Source organism: Glycine soja, chromosome 13 (genome assembly GCF_004193775.1).
Source record: "Glycine soja cultivar W05 chromosome 13, ASM419377v2, whole genome shotgun sequence".
Lineage (NCBI taxonomy): Eukaryota > Viridiplantae > Streptophyta > Magnoliopsida > Fabales > Fabaceae > Glycine > Glycine soja.
Window position 1 is genome coordinate 11,743,155 of NC_041014.1, and position 6,974 is coordinate 11,750,128.

Here is a 6,974-nt window from a genome sequence, read left to right on the forward strand (position 1 = left end):
AGAGAAAGAAAGCATTAATATGCATACAAGTACAAATGAGGACAAACAACTTATATTTAAGTGTTAAAGATTAAATTGGTTGAACACGGTTTTATTTTGATTTTTTTAAGGAAATAATTTTTTGTGAAATTTATTTGTTTTTTTTTTTTGTCTAAACTCTGGATTAGTCAAGAGTTTCTTTCTCCTTATGGATTGAAGGTTAGAACAAAAAAAACTTATAACTAAGGGAACCAATATAACTAGAAGATAATATTTTTTACTTATTTATGTATTATAGGTGTAAAATATTTGTTTTATTGATGATTAACCTTTGTCAAAAAATTTAACTTAACACCATTGATGATGTTTCCTCTTTTAGTTATGTGTTTTTTAATCCATAAGACTCAAATACTTAAGAGATGAAAACCAAATATTTATTGATAATAATTAACACAAAATATTAGTAATGATTTATTTTCATAATTTGTATTGATCTCTAGAAACAATACTTTGTCTTAATTATATTGCTTCTTTCACACATAGAAATACGTCTTTCTAAGTCGGTTAAGTAGTGTTTTTAACGATGGTTTTTAACCGTCGTAATTGTTGCCGTCGTAAAAGGTAAATATAACTTTTTACGACGGTTGTTGATGAACCGTCGTTGTATGTCTGTGCTGTTTACGACGGTTGTTGATGAACCGTCTTCGTATATGTGCGCTTTTTACGACGGTTGTTGATGAATCGTCTTCGTATGTGACATGCAAAAATGACTTTTTACGCCGGTTTTGATATAACAGGCGTAGTAAGTGTAATATACTAAGACGGTTGGATTATAACCGTCGTAGTATTACCAATTTTTTTTTAACTATTTTACGCCGGTTGTGAAGTAACCGACGTAGTAAGGGCAATATACTAAGACGGTTATAGAATAACCATCGTAGTATTGTTATTTTTTTTATTGTTTTTTTTTGTATATTTTCTTTTTTTTGTTTTTTTTTAATTTGATAAGAACCAAAACTATCAAATGAAAATGATGCAAGAAATTAATAAGTCTATCAAAGCAAATTTATACTAGATTTTCATTCTAGAAGATTATATTAAATATTTTTAAAAATAAATTAAATTAAAAATTTTATTAGTAATTTAGTCAAATAATAATAGTAATAACAATAAATGGGGATGATCTATTTAACATAAATCCTGTTATGGATGAATTTCTGCAGTCCATAAAAAGTTAAAAAAATGTTCATATCAACAACACTCATAATATGCTACATCTCCATATCAATAGAACCAACATTCCAATCATGCGTGCTAGAATCATCACAACTGCATCATTTGGAAATTAAATAGCACCTGCAGAAGACATAAGAATTCAGCATAAGTTTCATTTGTTTTTTTTCCAAGTAATTCTTGGCAGCTTTCAAGTAAATCTTCCCGTGCCTAATGATAAAAAAAAAGGATTAGTAGATTACCGCATCTAGTTTCTTATTTTGGGCAAAGATTGCAGAACATATACAACACAACAATGCAAATGAAACTATTCTCAAGTGACATAACTAAAAGCAAATGTTCTAGAAGGATGATGTTTATTTAAGTTACCTTGAGGCAGAACCCTTCAGCTTCTCAACTTCCTCTTCCATTCGGGTAAACACGGATTTCTTCTCTTCATCGCTGGCAGCTACAAACTCCTTAACCAAGACATCCAAGCTTTCTACTATACCAGCCTGTACAGAAAATATCAAATGTATGAATAAGACACCAACTGCAACAATTTTAACTTTCATCCCCGACCAAAAAATAAAATAAAACAAAACTCTAGCTTCTCTTTGATGTCATTTCACTAACTTGGGAAGTAAGTTGTCCTTTTACATCTCGACTTGTTCCAGATTTCTCATTGATAAAAGCCACAAAGTCATCCAAGTCTCTTCCACCTCCGTACTCTTCACCAGCTTTGTTGCCCTTTGGGAAGAACTTCAAGGTAGGAAATCCACTCACATCATACCTGCATAAATATTATTCCAGCAAACTTCAATTATTTATCATGTTGTAATATTCCATCTTTATCCTCTTCGCTGGATTTTTTGTTTTCTTAACCACTGTAATCACATTAGTTATGTAGTATCATTTATTAGCAGTATTAACACATTTATCTATTTCTGTTCCTATATTATTTTGTCTTGTTGCTATATTCTATAAAATCCCATATATGAATTACACAGAAATATAGTCCCTGAACAGGTAATGATTCATATATTCCATCACATTATGACTCGAAAAGAAGACAACTATGAATAAGCACTATGCAACGTGGACATCTATCAGTCTAGGGCCTCTAAAAACAATTTTACTTCTACTGGCCTTCACCTGTAAAGTTTGATTCACTCAGAACAAACACAACTACTTCTAGTGCTCAGTTTAATTCAATGGTTATACCTATATTGTAAAGCATTGTTTTAATGGGAGCAAACAAGACAACATATTGCTAGGAAGAATAGAACAAAAACAAAACCCCATATAATAAGCTCTTATAGATTATTCAGCTCAAACATGCCGATGATATTTCCATAGATTTCAAGGGAGAATACTGGGAAGTGTCAAGGATAAGGATTTAGAGCTAAAGTTTCAGAGAAAATTATGACAGTGTCATTGGGAATCCACATAATGAACATCACAAAATCAACATCTGCAAGGATACATGACCTTCTATGCATTCTGAAGAATCTCACCTCAAATGCCAACATTTTTATTTGCAGCCTGAATGAAGCTTCATCAGAAGAATCAACATCGTTTGGCAAAGCAATACAGTCCCACCACCTACAAATACTTTGTAGTGACTCATCTTACATAGTTCAAATAAAACCATACTACAATGTTCAACATCAAATGGAACAAGAAGATCATAGTATTCCCTTTCCACCAAAGTAGCATATTTGAATGATAACAAAACTAGATTAAATTATTCTTTTGAAATTTGAGCAATGAAGTTGATATTTTATTTGATCAGTTTTACAAAGTATCTTGATGGAATGGGAACTATGATTACATGAAACAATGCAAATAAAAGTTTAATATTTTAACAAAAAAGAAAAAATAAATGCTGTTTTTTCAGTTAGAAGTCTTTTAGAAAAGGACATCATTCACTCTCTAAACAATTTGATTAAATGGATAATTTAACAAGAGAACAGGAAAAAAAAATGATAAGACCAAAACATATATATCTTGCATTTTCTCAGACCCAATGAAAATTATCCAATTTCAACAACCCTGCAACAGAAGAACATGAGTTGTAACATATATATCACAAATATTTAAAAAACCTAAATTACTTGAAACCATGGTGCAGTGTATTCCTCGAATCATGCAAATTTATCAAATACTTTTCCTCAAAAAATTTCCTCACCATTAGCTCTCTGTATTAAGGCCTCATGTAGCAGGTAAAGTTAGTAACTAACTACCTTCTCTTGTGTCCCATCAATATAGGCTTCCAAGCTTCCAAAAGAATAGATAAGTTACAGTGGTTTGAAACACAGGATGTATGATGTTTCATTTGCTTTTCAAGACTGACTGCTTTTAAGTTGTGATACTTTAACATGGTAGAAGAAATGGCCTAGTCACAAAATTCAACCAGGCCTCCATGTCAGACAAATCTAGTAAAGATGATTTACGCAAGACTAATGAAAATAGCTTATTTAATAAGTTGAGCATCTATTAATACACGCATGTCTATGTCTAATGTCAAATTAAAGGCTAGCTTAGATAGAATAAAAAGCGAGATGTAAAATAATTAGATAAAAGGACCATAAAAATTTGAGGAAGAAGCAATCTCTTATGTTATGAAAGCAAAATATTCACCATATTTTTTTTCTAATTGATTTGCTTGATGTGACAGCATTTACTAAAGAGTAATCTTTATTGAACTCTAATGATAACAATATCAGGTGATGTTATCAGATATACATGCATAAACAGTATACACATGCATGTGCATTCTTCAAGCAGGATTCGATAAACATGAAACTCAGAAAAATTAAACCTTACCTTTGCAGCAAGGAGGAATATATCATTTGTTTCTGGGAGAAAAAAATAAAAGAAGGATAAATCAGCAAGAAATGAAACAAAAGGGTTCAGACTTCAGAACACATTTGGATTGTTAAGAAATATTCACACCCATAAGGAAGGAGTCTTACATTAGCATGTTTGATGAATTTAAGGGGTGCCTCTCTACGAGCTGAATCAGAACTCTCACTAGTACAGAGTAAAGAATGGGAGGATTCCCAATCCGCCTCTGCACATGACATGCTACAGGTATTGACTACGCCATCAGAAGAGATTACATCATACTTTGAACGCAAAAGAATGATGTGCAACAGTTCAAGAACATACCCATTATCCCAATAACCACAGGAAGCTACAGTTAAAAACAAAGTTTTTTCTTTTTCTTTTTTCAATCTAATAGACCTTGGAAAGTGTACATGAAAAGGGATAAAAAGATGACTGAGACTCAGTAGGCCAGAATTGTTAGTGTCTGTGCAGTATTTGTCATTAGGTAGTTATAGAACCGAGTTATTATTTTTGTGTATCATTTATGTTTTTATGCAGTTATTTAGGCACCTATACATAGTGTGCCAGATAGTGTGTGATCTGTAATGCTTTATGTGTATGGAGCTTGGGGAGTGGTTATTCGTGGGGTGGTTAGTAGTTTTACTAATTGCTGAATGCAGACGGAGACTCCTTGTTAGGGGGAAACCCAGTGTGGTCTATGTCTTGTACTTCAATTCTGGCCTAAAAACCATATTGTGTCAAGTACTCCCTCCGCCGACCCTTTTTAAAAATTTGTTTGTTCCTTTTTATAAGATTATTTTTTAATTTTTAGATGTATTAACTATTTTTTTTTCCACATATCCTTACTTAATTATTCTTTGTCCAAATATTAATGAGAAACAATTAAGTGGATAGAGAGATAAGAAAAGGATAAAATTTAGGAATGCTAGCACAATTAATTGACAGATTTAATGTGGTTAATTAAACTAGGTACTTTTCTTAAAGGGCGTAAATTAGTTGAAAGAGTCTTATAATTAAGGACGGAGGGAGTAATAAGTACATAATTTAGTGCGCTTACTCTATACTCTAACACAATCCTAAATACATGCACAAAAATCAAAGTTGCAAACTGTCAAACTCTCAACCTATAATCAGCTTTACTCTTCTACAGTTCTACAAATTTATTCCTGTTCCTTGGCAAGAAACATTGGCAAAATAAAAATATTATATATAATCTATTTTTTCTTTAGGCAACCATAGCCTTACCTGCAATAGTAAGCTTCTCCACATCCACCAGGGCATGGAACAGCTGGCGGCAAGGAGACTTCTCGGAGAAAGGCAACACCAATTGGCCATTCATTAAAGATTTCACAGCATCTTCAGGGAGAGGAACTTTAGTTTTGGGACTACCAGAAGTGCATTGCTGAGTGCTCTCCTCTTCATCTGAAGATTCCATTTCATGGCAGTGTTTCTAAGAGCTTCCCACATCACAACCATGACTCTCGTTGGCCCTCAGTTGTTGCATGTAAAGCCTCCTTCCAATTTCAAGTTCTATGGAACCAACAAAACGAAAGCAGAAGCTACACACCAAACAATCAATCTGCGAAACAAGGTAGAATATAAGAGAAAGGAGCAGAAAGCTTTTAATATGGCTACACAAGAACAAAAACTGTGAAAATGAAAACAAACCTTTTTGAGGGGATGTTGAGCTCCTACAACATGGGGTCCTTCAGAACCAGTTCCCCCTCTTTGAAGTCCATGTCTGCATATAAACCTGCAGTTCTCCAATTGCAGAAAAAACACATACTATGAACTAATAATTGCGTTGATCCTATTAAAATGAATATTTTATAATAAAATAAAACCACAAACTAAAACAATTTAAGCATAAACAATGGAGACCTTAATTGTGCCTTTCATATAATCAGATGAAACAATTGTTTGAAATTTTAAACGAAATGATGTAATGACACTAAAAATGTTCTACTACATAATGAAAATCCTCTTTAGCATCCGCTTTTCCTAATACTTAAAAAGAATGTTGCCCATTTTTGGCGAAGTGTGGTGATGGCCTCCACGTCTAACGGTGATCCATCAGAAAACCACTACAAAATTAAGAATTGATGACATTATTAGTAAGTTAACAAATATTAACCAAACCTACAATCGTAAGTCCATGCATTACGTATACCTTGTTCCAGTCATCCTTCAATCCACCAGTCACTATGCACCACATCCAATGCATGACATAATATCCGCACTCGTACGCTCCAGTTTGGACATGACTCTAAATTTAACATTGAAAATTGTTAGTTAAGATACAAGACTTCAACATGTACAAACACTTCATTAGAAACAGGTAGAACTTCAATAATTTCTAACCTTTGGTTCAACCCACCGAGGTGCAGCTTGATTAGACATGCCTTGGAAAGAACTGGTTATTGTCTTCATTGCACTAGTAAAAAAAATACAAACAACCATATATATGACAACCATTATTTATGTATATGTAACAACAGTTACCTCCACAGACCATCATTTGTATATTTGAATAGAACCTGTTAATTGTGGCTTTGATGTTAATATCTGGCTTCTTCCTCAGAGAACAAAACCAAACAACCGTGTTTTCCCTTGGACACAAAACAAATAGTTGCCAATGTGCCCTGAAGTTGACAATTACAATTAGGTTTTTATTCAAGAAAAAAAAAATGACTTTAATTACAACAACAGTTCAACTTACTGATGCAAGTAAGCCCCTAAGTACAACTGCCTTTGTGATTCCTTGACCTATGTTTGAATGTATTCTTGGCATTGTTCACGTCTGTCCTTAGCATTGTGTATAGTTTGAGGCTCCAACAGACCATACAGTGACTGATCAACTTTGCTTCTACCACAGTTATTCATAAAACTATTTGCAACACAAGTCATGAATATTGTAAATGTTTTAGATT

General features: G+C 32.9%; 1 long non-coding RNA gene and 1 pseudogene across 1 annotated transcript; both read right to left on the reverse strand.

The window, feature by feature from the left end:
• Positions 1 to 1,382: 1,382 nt before the first annotated feature.
• Positions 1,383 to 2,017, reverse strand: LOC114382799. The gene is made up of 3 exons (XR_003660288.1): positions 1,828 to 2,017; positions 1,582 to 1,706; positions 1,383 to 1,422 (listed from the first exon to the last, which is right to left on the reverse strand). It is a non-coding gene; the product is annotated as an uncharacterized LOC114382799 (long non-coding RNA).
• A 434-nt stretch (positions 2,018 to 2,451) lies between these two features.
• LOC114381083 lies at positions 2,452 to 5,857 on the reverse strand (annotated as a pseudogene).
• Positions 5,858 to 6,974: the final 1,117 nt, after the last annotated feature.